Raw genomic sequence first — 16,999 nt, 5'->3', positions numbered from 1 at the left:
CCAGCAGTCCGTAGTCTGCTGTGAGCCCTTTGATTGCAGTAACAATACATATATCTGCTTCTTAACAGTTTAGAGGGGTTAGTAATACAATCTTTGTAGGGATTCCACATTGATAATGTGGTTGATGTAAAAGGCTCATAATTTGAGTGGCTCACATATAAGGAAAATGAAACACACTTTGTTATTTGAAATAAATAGCAAACAGTGAATCAGCCACATATCCTTTGGGAACAGATTGCTAAGTTTATTGGGATGCGAAATGAAATAATGTAGCAAAGCAATGATCCTGTCAAAGTTTTAATTTGATGTTAAAATCATATTAGAAGAATCTGATTTAAATATGTGTGGGTACCAAAACAATATTAATATATTTCTATTAGTGGATGGATTTTAATCCAGAGACTAATTTAATTATATTCATTCTGCAGGGTAAAAACTCAGAGGAATTTAAGAATCTTTGTATCATTAGCTTTGCTAAAATTATGCATCAAGTAGTTTGCTTCAGGCTTTGGTTCTTTTAAGGTCTCAAGAGATTTGATAAGGCTCAACTGAGTTCAAATAACAGGAGAAATCCCAGCCAATTAATAAAGAGTAAAATATGTAATGGCTATGGATTTTGTGTAGTATCATACAGAGAGTAGAACTTTCTATGTCATAATTAAAGCCAGGTCAGATATGACAGATACTTCAGGCCACTATTAATCTTCGATGCTAATAGAAATTTACATGTATTAATTTTCATTTTTGACTAAGAAGTAAATTGGCCATTTAAAAAATAGTTAGCGAACACATAAAAACGATGACTCCCATTGCATGGATTAAATGCACAACATACCTTATTCTGCATCTGGATTTTCATTTCAGTAGATTTTAATCTGCGTACAATATTTCACAATTTGTAATTGGGATTAATTCTTCATCCAGATGCATTGATCAGAATAACAATTCCAAAGTTTCATATTACTCAAAATGTTCACCATTTACTAACTTTCAAAACTGCTGTCTTTGTGGTCTGCAGTTACTTTGCTTTGTAACATTTAAGACCTTATTAAGTGAAAGCAAAATGTCAGACTTATTTAAAATACATCTTTATTAATAGTTTTGTTACCTCAAAACAGATCAGTAATGGCAAATGTTCAAAACTATTGCCTACTTTGTTTAGATATTCATGGCAAAGATGAAGGCTTTGGGGAGAATGCAGGTGAATGGGTTTATTGTCCATAGTTAGTAATACAGAATATAGATAAAAATGACAGACTGCTTCTCTCTTTCATGTAACTTGTTTGCATAAAAAATTCTAAAAGTTTAGAAACTTTTCTTACTATTAGTCTGTAATATGTGAAGATCACTGAAGACAATTGGTTTTAATAAAAAATAATGGAGTTTATGTTTAGTCCATAATCTCATGAAATATTCATTATTTTAATTTTGTTGATTGTTGGCAAAGATGGAAGCGAAGGGTTCATTGCTGTGATGTTGTCTAGTGCAAAGATGTATGCAGAAAGAATGAGCAACTACTTGGCCATCTAAAATCTATTCTCATACATATGACTCACAATGTTAGGTTTTTTTAAAATCACAAGACCTCCACTGGTTATCTCACCTTTGAATAGATCACCAAAACCCACTTGCAGAAATGACAACACCTAACATGGATCCTTAAAGAATTAAAAAGGAAAATATGCAGATGCCGAGATTAAAATGAAAGACCAAAAAAATGCTGGAGAAACTCAGCAGGTCATGTAGCATCTAGATATCTTGATGAAGGGCTCAGGCCTGAAATATTGGTTACCCTTTATTTCCTATAGATGATGAGTTTCTCTAGCTCTTTTACATAATAATGCTCCAGCATTATTATCATCAAACCAGTCAATCTATAGCAGCTGCAAATGAGATTTGCATGAGTTTCCGGATCCTCCAATTAAAAGCCAGAAGAGAGGAGTCCTGTCTCAAATAGAAGAATGACTAGATTCTTTACTGATTTATCATTTTTGTCAGCTTCTGCTTTCCGCCTTAGCGTTTTGTGGAATATACACAGATCCTGAAGGAATTAGTCTTTGAAGTCTGGAACCTAGAACAGGATTTCCCAGTCAGAATTTATTGTCATGAACTGTGTTGTTTTGTGGGAGCATTACAGGTGCAAAAATTGAAATAAATTACATTTTTAAAAATAAATAAATTAGTGCAAAATTGATGCAGAATTCTGCAGATCTTGGTGGACCTCAAGAAGGAAGCCAAAATTATAGAGGAACCCCCATCTCCCTGGCCACAGCCATTTCTCACTCCTAACTTCAGGCAGACTAGCCTCTCAAGAAGGCAGCCAACATCCATAAAAAGCCTCCATCTCCCTGGTCACAACCTCTACTCCTTGCTACCTACAGGCAGAAGGCACGGAAGCCTGGTGAACAGCAATTCTAAGTTCAAGAGCAGATTCTAACAGCTATCAGGCTCTTCAACCTTCCCCTCATCAGGAACTGCTCTGATACTACAAAAAGACTGTCTGCACTTTTGCAAAGTCACTGCTTTTTCTTTGCACTGGGATTGATGTGAGTATTTAGTATCTATCTATTTTTTGACATTGTCTCTTTTTAATTCAATTAAGAAAACGATTGCAGTTGTTATTTTTAGCTATTTTGTGTTTTTTTTTACAATAGATCTGTTCAGCTGCAGCTAGTAAGAATTTTGGCGCATATATATGTTGTACAAGGACAATGTGACAATAAGCATTATTATCATCAAACCAGTCAATCTATAGCAGCTGTAAAACACAAAAGTCTGCAGACACCGTGGTTGAAGTACAAATACAATGCTGGAGAAACTCATCGGGTCAAACAGTGCCTTTTATATAGCTAAGATAAAAATATGTTTCGGGCTTTAGCCCTTCATCAAGGATTTGAAAAATCTCAGCAGGTGTCCGAACAAAAAAGTAAGGGGGTGAGGCATGGCGGGAGGAACATGGCCCCAAAAGCAGGAGGTGGGTACAGCAGCAAGCTGGGTGAATAGAGAGGGAAGGGGGTGGAGAGCTGACAAGGGGAAGGGAAAGGAGGGGGATAGGAGAGCAGGTTAGCAGAAACCAGAGAAGTCGATGTTAATGCCATCTGTTAGAGCAGCTAATGACTGTGTATTGGAAGCTCATCTTAAAAGGACTTTATAATTTGTTCCTCTGTTAATCATACATAAGATGAGAAAGCAAATGCTCGGGCGTAGAGCACAAAGGTCTTTAAAAAAACCTTTACCTTCCAGTACTTCGTTAACTGAGCCTTTATTTTGTTTTTGGCAGGCAAGGAGATAAAAGTAATGTTCTCAGCGCCAGAATGGAGATAAAGGAATGAAAATGAAGGTGGAGGTACAAAAACTGCAGATGCTGAAATCTGGTATAGGTGGATTGGGACAGTCAGAATCTTTATTTTTCCCAGGATAAAAAATGTCAAATATTGGAGGACAGGATTTTAAGTGAGAGGAGCAAAGTTTCATCAGGATTTTACACAGAGAATGTGAGATGCCTGAATCAGACTGCCAGGAGTAATGTGAAAGTAGAAACAGCATTTAAGACACGTGAACACGCAGGAAATGGAGGGATATGCCCAAGCAATAGAAATTTAGTTTAATTTTAGCAATAGAGAGTCAATTTATTTTGGGAACCATATTTGGCACATATATCGTGGGCCAAAGTACCTGTTCCTGAGCTGTACCATTCTATGTTCTATTTTTTTATCGAGCGAACGAGCACCTGGAAGGATAAGCAGATCAGGCAGCATTCATGGAGAGAAATAAACTGTCAATGTTTCAGTTGGGGGCCCTTTATTGAGACAAAGGGGATCAATAAAAGCAAGTCTGTCTTGTAAAGTGGAAAGATGAAAATTGTTGGAGAAGCAGATTTCAGTTTACAGTGAAAACTGTCTAATGTGTATAAAGAAAACTGAAACATGAATAACTTAAGATGTAAGTGGAGTGTTGAAAATATTGAAGAGAAACACAAAAGCTGTCGATGCCAGAATCATGAACAAAGAATGGCTGGAAGAAGTCAGTGGGTCACGTACAATAGAGAGTCAGAAGTGCTACGGGTGCTGGATAGCGTACCCTCTCTCCCAGCTTCTTCCCACCCCCTCCCCTTTAATTTCACCTATTCCATCTTAGTCTTGATAAAGGGTTTCCGACTCAAAACACTGACTGACCATTTCTACACATGGATACTAAGTTCCTCCAGCAATTCTTTGTCTGCAATTGAAAATATTAGTCCACTTCTTGCTACTAAATGCCAGCCATTATAAGGAGAACCATTGGAATTTACCTATTCAAATAACAGAACTGGCCAATGTCACCTGCAACGATAACTCTCTTTTTCTTCATCCTCCTTCCTACACCATCTCCCCCCACCCCCACTCCTGTCTTTAGAAAGGGTCTCACACTGAAACATCAGCTGCCCAGTTCACTCCATGAAGGCTGAATTGAGACCCCCCCCCCCACCCCCGTTTCACTTTGTACAAGCAATATCACAACATCTGCAGCCTTTGTGTTTCTCTCAAATCTACTTATATCCTGGCAACAATTCTTCACAGTCATAGAAACAAAAATTTTGACCAATTAAAGTAAAGCTTTCTTTTGTAATGAGTTAATGAAATAAACTAATTCAGAATTCTTTTGAACAAAGAAACAAACAGTTTGATTAAACACTGCTTGTAATCTAATTTCATACTTCAAAAATAAACTAGCATAATTATTTTACATAATGAAAACAACATATTACAAATATTTAACAGAGTCACACAAAACCTGTAGAGGGAGAATTCTGATTAAATCCATAATTATTTATCAAAAATATTAAATCAGTTTACATCTCTTCAGACGTTGTCTCCATTTCAGATAGAACTGCTCTTGCAATTTAAGCTTATATAATTGTAATTTAATTAGTTAAACTACAAATTAAAATATGCATTCCTCATTTGAGTCTTTGATTTAAAACAGTCTTATTTTTGAAACTGGAACCTAATGTAATCGAGTTATATAATAATTATTGTGTGAATTTGTTTTGTACATAACTCCACATTAGATTTGAGGTGAATTATTTGAATGGAAACAGTATCAATTTACAAATCTTTTATTTTTTTTTAAATTTCAGAGCCCACAAACCCCATAGGTTTTTGGAGGGTGGGGGAAACTGGATCACCCAGAGGAAACCCATGCAGACCTGGGGAGAACATACAAACTCCTTTCAGACAGACCCAGATTTGAACCCAGGTTGTTGACGGAGTAATAGGTGTGTGCTCAGTCTGCTGCTCTCCGGTAAGAGAAAAAACCAACAAATATACTTAGTTAATACCAAAGTATTATGTTCAGAGATCCATTCAAATAAATGCTTATGTTCATTTTCAATTGAAAGCATTATAATTTTTAAGTATGCATTCAATTCTGCGTATAATGGGAAAGAAATTCAGACATGTTGTTTGGAGTTTCGGTATAAAATTTTGCAATCCAATTTCTCATGCACTTCCTCATCCAGGCTGGCAAATTAAAAACAGGTTACTTTAAAATGCCGCCAGCAACTATCTGAAACAATCATCGTGCAGAATTTACATAATCATAGGTTCTCATCATTTTATAAACATCTATACGATCATTCTCAGACTACTAAATTCAATTGAGAATAAACCTAGTCTATTCTTATAAACATAATCATCCCTTTCAGGCAACATCCTGGCAAATCTGCACTCTCTATTACTACCACGTGGAGACTATAGTCCAAGTGGGATCTAGCTAATGTTTTGTATAACTGCAACATCATATCTCAACTATTAAACTCATTGGCTCAGGCTTTGAAGGGAAGCATATCACATGCTTTTCTCATGGCCCTATCCGCGCCCCCCCCCTCTCTCTCCTTTCTCTCTCTCTCTCTCTCTCTCTCTCTTTCTCTCTCTCTGTACATTAGTGCTTCTAAGGTCCCTGCCATTTACTCTCGAATTCATGCCGTGGAACATCCACACAGCTGAACTAAGATGTTTGACAGCTGGAGATAACTCTGGAAATTGTGAAGCCAGACACAGAAATTCCTCACAAAAGTAGGCTGAAGAACACAACTAAGGCTCAACTTATTCATTATTTTAGGGCCCCCACATGGCATATCTAATTAAAATTAGGTCAGTGACGACTTCTCAGTCCATCTCTGGATCAGCACAGGTTGGTTCGGAAACATTTTGATTGTTAACTTCTCATGAAACCATAGACCTTAGAGAACCTTTGATATTTTTATTTAACAAAGCTGGCCTTTCAGTCCATAGTATTCACAAAGAGACATCAGTCATAATCCAATGTTCCAGGCCTAGGGCATCTACCCTGTTGTTGCACACATCAAACGGATAAGCCACTACTACTTCAACATGTTGACATTACTGCCTCCATCAACGACTGAATCTATTATGTTCAAACACTCACCACCATCTATACGAAAGACAATTCTTCTCTCCTCTAACACCCCCTCCCACTTCCCTCTTTGATTCTATTCACATTCTCCTTTTCTCTCCCTTAAACCTCAGTTTATCTCCTCTTTCTAGTACTCAATTCTCCTTATCTGTCTTTGAACCCTCTCAGTTCCTATCCTTTCTCCTGTTCCCTCTAAACTTGTTATTTTTTTAATCCTTATTTCCTCTCCTCTGTCACCTAATCTTTAATTTCTCCTCCTTGGTTTCATTCTTCTCCTTACTAGTCCTGTTTTGCTTTGAATTCTTTGAGTGGCAATCTTAAAAGTACATCCATCCCCAATTCTGTTCCTCTCCTCACTGATCCTCAATTTTTTTCTTCTGACCAATGGACTCTTTCCTCTCCCCTCCAATTCTCTGCATCCTTCCACAAATTTTTAGTGCCTCCTCTCTCTTCTTATCCCTAGTCCAACTCTCACTCCTCTATTAATTTGATTCTCTTTATCCTTTCCAATTGGTTTGCCTCTGTAAATATAACCCAATTTTTTGTTTTGTCTATGATTTTAGTTCCTTCCAGAGCAGATGAAAAATGAGTGTCAGGCCTTCAGGGACTACAGTTCATTAAAAAAACAAATTAAAGTGAAACTGTAGTGTAAACCAATCAGTAGTCCCATGCAACTAATTAAGCTAATTTAATTCAAACATAAATCAATACCACAATAGCAAAAAGCCACATATTATTCTCCACACAGCAGGCTAATTTAGTGTGACTGTCTCTAATTACTTCAATATCTTCCACTTCACTGGCAAACATGTCCTGGAGGATTTGAAAAAATCTTCAACCTCCTCAGTCTCTCCCAAATAATGACTTGTTCCAGTTCATCTGAATGGACCATCATTTGTATCAGGAATAGGAGTGTGCCAGTTAGCCCACTCCAACATGAACTAAGACCACCACTGTAATCTTTACTCTGCATTTTCATCTCCCCATGGTAACCTTTCACCTCCTTGTTTAAGAAGAATTTATCTCGGCCTCAAAGCCTTTCACAATCTCTGCTTTCGCCGACCTTTGAGGAAGCAAGTTCCAAACACTCATGATTCTTTGAGATAAAAAGATTGTTCCCTTATCCATCTTTGGATTGATTGCTTATTTTTCAACAGTGACCCCAGGTTTTAGATGGACCACAGGAAATTTCCTCTCCATGATCGTTCTCTCCTAATCTTTCAGGGTCTTATATGATTCAGTCAAGACCCCCTGTATTCATCCAAACTCCAGCAAATGCAACCTTATCCCAATCAACCTTTCTACATGAAACAACTCATCTATCTAAGATATTGGTCTAGTAAACCTTGTCACAACTGCTTCTAATGCATTAGCATCCTTTTTTAAGTAAGGAAACTAATATTGCCCTGGTATTCCAGACACGATCTCACCAATGGCCAATATAACTGTAGCATAATCTCCCCACTTTTGTATAAGTCCCTCTAGCAATAAATGATAATTAGCTTTCCCAATTACTTGACCTACCTGCAGACTAGCCCTTTGCAAATCATTCATTCAGACCCCTGTGCATCTGTGAGTTCTGCTGTCTCATCATTTACAATGTTTTATTTTTAAATGTTCCTGTTAAATTGGAAAATATCACATCCTTCCACATAGTCAGGCTGTTGTTTATCGACTTCAGATTAGTCTTCAATGCAATAGTCCCCAGAAAACTCATTCCTAAGTGTCGAGACCTTGGCCTCAGCTACTCCTTTACAATTGGACCCTTCACATTCTGTCAAACAGATCACAATCACCAAAGATGCAAAGCAACATCTTGTCTATAATCACACTCAACACAGGCACCCTCCAAGGATATGTACTCAACTCCCGACTGTACACCCTCAACACCCATGACTGTGTAGTGAAATAATGCTCCAACACCATCCTTAGGTTCATAATGTCACCAGTCATGGGCTGGACATTAAATAATAATGAGACATCACACAGGAAAGAACTGATAATCTAGTGGCCTGGCGCCAAGATAACAACCTCTCTGCTAAATGTCACATAGATTTCGGGGAGGCAGATAGAGCCTGCAACTTTGTCCACAACAATGGTGCTGAAGTGGAGACAATGGAAAGCTAAAAACTTGGCAAGTCAAATAGTGTATTTTACGTAGCAAAGATAAAGATTCATAACCAATGTTCCAACGACTGCAAATAAAGAAAAACATAATACATACATGATGTTTTTGTAAATATACCCCCTAGGAACCCCCCCCCCCCACCCCTACCCTAACCCACCCACCCCTCTCTGAACTGCCCCAAAAAGAAAAAGAAAGAAAAGAGAAAAGAGAAGATCACATGACATAAAACTCTCAATCAGTTGTTTGCCATGGTTCAGAGCAATGCCATCAATGCGTGGGAAGAAAACTAATAATTCAATCCCATATATTCCAAATACGGCCTCCAAGTTTTAACAAAAAAAGAATAATTATTACGTAAATTATATATTATCTTTTCCAATGGAATAAAAGATCTCATTTCTAAATGCCATCGCTGAATACTCAAATTAGTCTCATTCTTCCAAGTAATTGCCAAACATTTTCTACCCACAGCTAAGGCCAATCTCAAAAAATCAATTTGAAATTTATTTAACTCCAAACTCAATTGCTTAATATAACCGAATAAAAATACTAAAGGATCAAGTGGAATTTTCAATTTAAAAATAGTTTCAAAGAGTTCCTTTAATCTACCCCCAAAAAGGTTTCACTGTCTCACATAACCAAGTAGAATGTAAAAAAGAACCAACTTCCTTATGACATCTAAAACATAAATCAGAAGAAATAAATTTATGTCTTTAATTTCTCCAGGGTTAAATATAATTGATGAACAAAATTATAATGAACCAATCTGTGCCTTACATTTACAATTTTAGTCATACTATCCTTGCATAGATTCATCCAATCATCCTGAGAGATAGATATGGACAAATCTTTTTTCCCCAGAATGTTAAAGTTAATGAAGGAGGGGGGTGGTACAAGTAGATGGTAATCAAAGAAGTGAATGTGGGGGACATTATCTCACATGTATACATTTCGATGCAAGGAGCATGATAAGAAAGGATGAGCTTAGAGCATGGACTGACACATGGAAATATGAAATTGTAGCCATCAGTGAAACTTGGTTGCAGGAGGGGCATGATTGGCAGCTAAATGTTCCAGGATTCCATTGCTTTAGGCATGATAGAACAGGTGGGATAAAAGATGGAGGAGTCGCATTGCTTGTTGAGAGAAAACATTACAGTGGTGCTATGGCAGGATAGGATTGGAGGCCTCATCCAGTGAGGCTATTTGGGTGGAAGTGAGGAATGGCAAAGTAATGAAAACACTAATGGGAGTGTATTATAGACTCCCTAATGGACAGAGGGAATTAGAGGAGCAAATTTGTAATGAGATAGCTTATATGTGTAATAATAAGGTGGTGACAACTTTCCACACATTGACTGGGATGCCCATACTGTAAAAGGGCTGGAGGGGTTGGAGTTTGGCAATTGTGTTCAGGTAAGTTTTCTAAATCAATACATAGAAGAACTGACTAGAGAGGGGGCAGTATTGGATCTCCTATTAGAAAATAAGTCAGGTGACAGAGGTTTATGTTGGGGAACACTTTGGGTCTAGTGATCATAATACTATTAGTTTTAGGCTAATTATGGAGGATAGGGCTGGGTCTAAGATTGAGATTCTTGATTGGAACAAGGCTAATTTCAAGGAGATACAAAAGGATTTAGAAGATGTGGATTGGGATCATTTGTTTTCTGGGAAGGATGCAACCAATAAATGGAGGACATTCAAATTGGAAATTTTGAGAGTATAGAGTCAGTCTGTCCCTGTGAGGATTAAAGAAAAAGGTTATAAAATATAAAGAGCCTAAGAGATATTGGGAATTTGGTTTAGAGGAAGAGGGATGTGTACAATAGATATAGACACCAGGGAATAAATGAGGTGCTTAAGGAATATAAAGAGTACAAAAATTCTTTAAGAAATTCTAAAGACTAAGAGGAGATATGAGGCTGCTTTGGCAGGCAAGATAAAAATAAATCCAAAAGGTTTCTACAGATACATTAAGAAGGTAGTGAGGGATCAAATTGGGCCCCTTGAGGGGTAGGCTATGCGAGGAGTCAGAAGAGATGGGAAAATTTTAAACGATAATTTTTTCTTCAGTATTCACTAAGGAATAGAATATTGAGTCAGGTGAAGTAAGGAAAATTAGTAGTGAGGTCATAGAAAATATACAGATTAATGAGAAGGGAGTACTGGCTATTTAAAAGAGAATAAAGGTGGATGAATCTCTGGGTCCTGACAAGATATTCCCTAGGACCTTGAGTGAGGTCAGTGTAGAAATAGTGGGGGCTCTGTCAGGAATATTTAAAATGTCATTAGCTACGGGGGAGCTGGAGAATTGGAGGGCGGCTCATGTTGTTCCACTGTTTAAAAAAGGCTCTAAAAGTAAACTGGGTAATTATAGGCCTGTGATTCTGACGTCGATGGTCAGTAAATTAATGGGGAGTGTTCTTAGAGATTATTTGGATAGACAGGGACTGATTAGGAGTAGGTTTTATGCATGGTCGATCATGTGTAACAAATTTTATTGAAATTTTCAAGGAGATTACTAAGAAGGTTGACGAAGAGATGGCTATGGATGTTGTTTATATAGACGTTAGTAAGGCCTTTAACAAGGTTCCTTATAAGAGGTTAATTAAGAAGGTTCAATTATTAGGTATTAATGTTGAAGTGCGAAATGGATTCAACAATGGTTGGATGGGAGATGCCAGAGAGTGGTGGTGGAAAATTGTTTGTCCAATTGAAGCCCAGTAACTAGTGGAGTGCCTTAGGGATTAGTTTTGGGTCCATTGTTGTTTGTCATATATATTAATGATCTGGATGATAGGGTGATAAATTGGTTAGTAAGTATTGCAGATAATACAAAGATTGGTGGTGCCATGGACAATGAGGAAGGTTTTCAAAGCTTGCTGTGAGATATAGGCCAGTTAGAAGGGGGAGGCTGAAAGATGGCAGATGGAGTTTAATCATGATGTGTGAGGTGCTATAGTTTGGGAGGAATAATGTGCAAAGGTCATATATTTTAAATGGCAGACAATTGAGAAGTGCAGTAGAACAAGGGAATTTAGGAATTAGATAGATAGGGTGTAGATAGGGTGACGAAGAAAGCATTTGGCATGTTGCCGTTCATAAATGAGAGTATTGAATACAGGAGCTGGGATGTCATGTTGAAGTTGTATAAGGCATTGGTGAGGCCATATTTGGAATATTGTGTGCAGTTTTGGTCGCCAAATTATAAGAAGGATATCCACAAAATAGAGAGAGTGCAGAGAAGATTTACAAGAATGTTGTCTGGGTTTCAGGGTTTGAGTTACAGAGAAAGGTTAAACAGGCTAGGACTTTATTCCTTTGAGCGTAGAAGGTTGGGGGTTGGTGATTTGATAGAGGTATTTAAAATTATGGATAGGTTTTTTCCATTGAAAGTGGGGGAGATTCAAACAAGAGGACATGGATTGAGATTGAAGGGAAAAAAAGTATAGGGGAAACATGAGGGGGAATTTCTTCACTCAGAGGGTGGTGGGAGTGTGGAATGAGCTTCCGGCTGAAGTGGTAGATGTGGGCTCGATTTTAATATTTAAGGAAAAGTTGGATAGGTTTCTTGATGAGAGAGGTATGGAAGGTTATGGGCTGGGTGTGGGACAATGGCACTAGGTGGGAGAAGGTGTTCAGCATGGACTAGAATTGGCCTGTTTCTGTGCTGTAATTGTTATATGGTGATATGGCAGAAGAGCAGGGTGAATTAGAATCATATCAAGTAAAGAATGAGAAGCAAAGAAACAATGAAATGGAAGCTGACAAGAAAATGATTACAGAAAAAGTTAAATATAAAACTGATCTTATTAAAACCTCCAGTGACATTTGAAACATGTAGAAATGGGATGGAATATTTTAAATTAATCTTGGATTGACAACTACTCTCAGCTACTACCTTTAGATTAAGTAGTTGAAGAAATTCTGCTCATAGTCATTAGATGTTATAAACCACACATGTCAAACTCTGGCCCGCGGGCCAAATTTGGCCCGCGATATAATTATATTTGGCCCGCAAGATCATTTCAAAAATGTATTAGAGGTGGCCCGCCATGCAGCGAGAGCCGATGCTGTTTTTTGGTCATGTCACCCCCACCATCCTCCCCCTTCATTGCACATCCTTCCCCATTGTAACACGGGAAATTGTAACACGAGAAGTCTGTCGAGAAGCCAGTTGGAAGGCTCCCCGCACAACCAGTCACTTCTCCCACCTGTCGAGCGGTGCGGCAGATGGGCGAGCGCCTGTGATTTCCTGTCGGCGCGACGGGCATGGCAGGCTGCGCACGGCCCCCGGGCAGCGCAAGCCCCGCACGACTGGCACCGGATGGCCCTTCCAAAGCGTGAGCACACTTCTCCCGGTCGCCACGGCCTTCAGCGCTTGCACCCGCGCGGACCCCAGGGACAGCTGGTTCGGCCCTGCATGTGAAGAGAGAGATGGTGGCTGTCCACAAAGGCTGATCGGAAGCGCGCTGGGCCTGAGTGGGTGGGTAAGCAGGGGTGGGCAGAGGGTGTAGGTGAGGAGTAATGGGGAGGGGAAGTTATGGTGGTGCGAGGGGCAGTTAGAGGGAGGGATGAGTAGAAGGAGGGGTGGATAGGGAAGAGGTAAAAGGGGAGGGGCAGGGCGAGTAGGGAAGGGGTGATTAGAGGGTGAGAGACGGGTAGAGGGAGGAACAGGTTGAGGGGAGAGGCAGTAAAGGGGTGTGTATAGGATGGGGTGGGTAGAGGCAGAGCGAGTGGAGTGAGGGGTGAGTAGAAGTTGGGTAAAGGACTGGTCAGCTAGAGGTATGGTGGGTCGAGGGTGAATAGAGGCCTAGAGCCTGAGGAGTGAGCAGGAAAAGCTGAGTCCTGATGCAGGCCAAAATGGACACAGCCTGTGAATGCTGACTACATCTCCACAGGGACCAAATAGGTTTCCCTCAGGTCAAGCAAAGGGTGAACTTGAGCTACCTACTCCTGACCTGTAACATTATCTTCCTAAAGTTAGATCCTAAAGTTTAACATTACATATGTTGAAAGAAGAGAAAACATGCAGATGTTGTTGAAAATTTTCAATAAATATTTAGTTCGGCCATCGACTTAGTCCAAGTTTTTAATTTTGGCCCTCCATGAATTTGAGTTGGACACCCCTGTTATAAGGCATCTCTAGCAGCCAAATATTCAAGCAAGTTCATAATAGTGCAGTTACTCTTTTAAATAAGTTATATGTTTTACAATATACATGGTTGTTAATATAAAAAGAATATTCATTTCAAAATCCTCTGTAGATAAGGCCTACCACAAATTGATACACTTTGGATTTCTTAATCCCATGAATTTGTGGTCAATTTAAGCATTAATAATATTATGATCAAAATGTACTTTTCCAGTAAGATTTGATGTGCAATTATGATGTCTCCAACAAAAATATTAACTAAAAAGAGCAAATATCAGTTTAATAAATCAAAGCCGATGTTGTTAAGATTTCAGTTCTTGGTAAAAACGCTCATGCGTGAAGTAAGTGGATGCTCCGGATGAAAGTAACTAACCCTAACCCTATTATGTCTCTATAAAGGGTTCTGACCTGAAATATTGACTGGCCTTTCCTATACATGGATGGTGCCAGACTCGCTGAGTTCCTCCAGCTTCCTTTGCCTGTGAGATGGATTAGGAGGTAAAGTGGCTGGTAAGGATGGGCCAGTCAGGGCAGTTTGTTGGCTAAGGACAAAAGATGCAAAACAAGTTGTTGGCTGATCTGGCAGATATCCCATTTGGAGTCAGAGTTATCAAATCTAACTGGTCAGGCTAAGCCAAGTCAATCTAAATTCACTCAAATTAGTCCAAATGTAACATGGGATAGGATCGACCAAGAATCACGCACTGGTCATCCAGAAATTGCAGCAGGAGTGCATGTGTGATGCATCCTTTTGAAGGGCCCAGTTCCGCGATGAAACAATTGACTGGAACATGGTCAAGATCGATTTCCTACACTGATGTCTTTCTTTGGCTTGGCTTCGCGGACGAAGATTTATGGAGGGGGTAAAAGTCCACGTCAGCTGCAGGCTCGTTTGTGGCTGACAAGTCCGATGCGGGACAGGCAGACACGGTTGCAGCGGCTGCAGGGGAAAATTGGTTGGTTGGGGTTGGGTGTTGGGTTTTTCCTCCTTTGCCTTTTGTCAGTGAGGTGGGCTCTGCGGTCTTCTTCAAAGGAGGTTGCTGCCCGCCAAACTGTGAGGCGCCAAGATGCACAGTTTGAGGCGTTATCAGCCCACTGGCGGTGGTCAATGTGGCAGGCACCAAGAGATTTCTTTAGGCAGTCCTTGTACCTTTTCTTTGGTGCACCTCTGTCACGGTGGCCAGTGGAGAGCTCGCCATATAACAGGATCTTGGGAAGGCGATGGTCCTCCATTCTGGAGACGTGACCCATCCAGCGCAGCTGGATCTTCAGCAGCGTGGACTCGATGCTGTCGACCTCTGCCGTTCACTGATGTGGAATTTAATGAATGAATGTGGTGATAGTGTCATGTGGATGATGTTTTTGACATCGTGTTTGAGAAGCCACTGTTTAGATAAGCAGTGGTTGTCTATTCTATTCATGAAGTATGTGGCAACTACATTTTTGTGTTCTATTTAAGGGAGATCCTTGTGAGCAAAATGCAACACAACTGCAATCAAAGTCCTGCCCAGATCATTCTAAAGGAGATACTCTCCGTTTTGTCACTTTTCAGAAGATCTGGATGAAAGATAAGGCGGCAGATACAATTACATCATAAATTGAGTCACATTCAACTCTTGTGAAGTAAACATTCATCTAGTTTAAAATATTTGTTTTCTTTGAATTTCTCTCTGAAGGCAGATTATATGGAATTATGGCAGCATCAAGGTTAAGTTGCAAGACAATTGATCTAAAGACATAAGATTCTATAGATGCTGCGACTAACAGAGAGTAACAAGCCTCTATTATTTAAGTAAGGAAGAGAGGGAAACAAGACACACTATTATCCTGTTGGCAGTGGTAAGGAAAATTATGGAATTTATCGTGAAGGATGTAATTAGAGAGTAACCTGAGCAGAATAACAGGATTGAGCAGAGCCAACATAAACTTGTGAAATGAAATTATTATGTGGTTAATCTTCTGGAGTTCTTTGAGGATGTGATTTATAGAATAGATAGTGGGAATCAGTGAATAATGAAGCATCTGGATGCATAGGTCCTTTAGAAAGAATTTGATCAATACCATTGAAACACATGGAAATAGTTTTAACATTGTGGACTGATGGGAATGTTCTGGTCCTGTTTGATGTTCTATGAGAGGGAATAAGTAGATAATTTGTCTGACAACGAATACTGCAGCTCGGAGCCAATTTTTCACAACTTTTATTAACAATTTAGCTAATGGAGGATACTCCATTTTTCCAAGTTTTCTGATAATAATAAATAATGAACTAGGTGGTTTGGTGAGTGTTAAGAAGGATGGAAAGAAGCTTCAAGGGGATATGACTGGGTGGGTGAAAACGAGGCAAATGGAATGGAAGGTAGAAAAGTGCAACTCATTAAGGTTATTGCACACAAAGTAACAGTGGAATACAGGGTATTTGCTAAATGGTGAGCTTTTAGATAGTGTTGATGTTCAAATGGACCTCAATTACTTGTACACATCACTAAAGGCCAACATGGGACCAAGAGGTTTGCATACTTATTGCATGAGAATTTGAATGAAGATATATGGAAGTTTTAATAACACTTTTATTTTTAAATTTTAAACCTAGACAGACAGCACGGTAACAGGCCCTTTCCGCCTACAAGCCCATGCCACCCAATTACTCCCAATTGACCTACAACCTCCAGTGTGATTTTTTGAAGAGAAGGAGGAAAGCAGAGCCCCCAGGGGAAAATCCACGCAAACACGGGGAGAACATAGAAACTCCTTAGAGAGTGCGCAGGATTCGAACCACCGTCCCGATGGCTGGCACTGTAATAGTAGCTGCTTTCAAATTGCAACACTCAGGTAGCCCTCCTGAGACCTGGGTGCAATTACTGGGTCAGGGGTGCAGGATCAGCTTTCAAATCATAACATAACATAACATAACATAACATAACAATTACAGCACGGAAACAGGCCATTAGGCCCTTCTAGTCCGCACCGAACCAAACACCCCTCTCTAGTCCCACCTCCCTGCACAATGCCCATAACCCTCCATCTTCTTCTCATCCATAGACCTGTCCAACCTTTTCTTAAATAATACAATTGACTCCGCCGCCACTATTTCTCCCGGAAGCTCATTCCACACGGCTACCACTCTCTGAGTAAAGAAGTTCCCCCTCATGTTACCTCTAAACCTATGCCCCTTAATTCTTAACTCGTGTCCTCTTGTTTTAATCTTTCCTCCTCTTAACGGAAATAGTCTATCCACATCCATTCTGTCTATCCCTTTCATAATCTTAAATACTTCTATCAAATCCCCTCTCAAC

General features: G+C 39.4%; 1 protein-coding gene across 2 annotated transcripts in view; it reads right to left on the bottom strand.

Moving 5' to 3' along the window:
- kcnh5b (potassium voltage-gated channel, subfamily H (eag-related), member 5b) overlaps positions 1 to 16,999 on the bottom strand; it is a 329,625-nt gene that overhangs the window by 27,199 nt on the left and 285,427 nt on the right. The window lies entirely within an intron of this gene.

The sequence above is a fragment of the Narcine bancroftii genome, chromosome 2, assembly GCF_036971445.1.
Source record: "Narcine bancroftii isolate sNarBan1 chromosome 2, sNarBan1.hap1, whole genome shotgun sequence".
Lineage (NCBI taxonomy): Eukaryota > Metazoa > Chordata > Chondrichthyes > Torpediniformes > Narcinidae > Narcine > Narcine bancroftii.
This window is presented reverse-complemented; position numbering and strand designations above follow the sequence as displayed.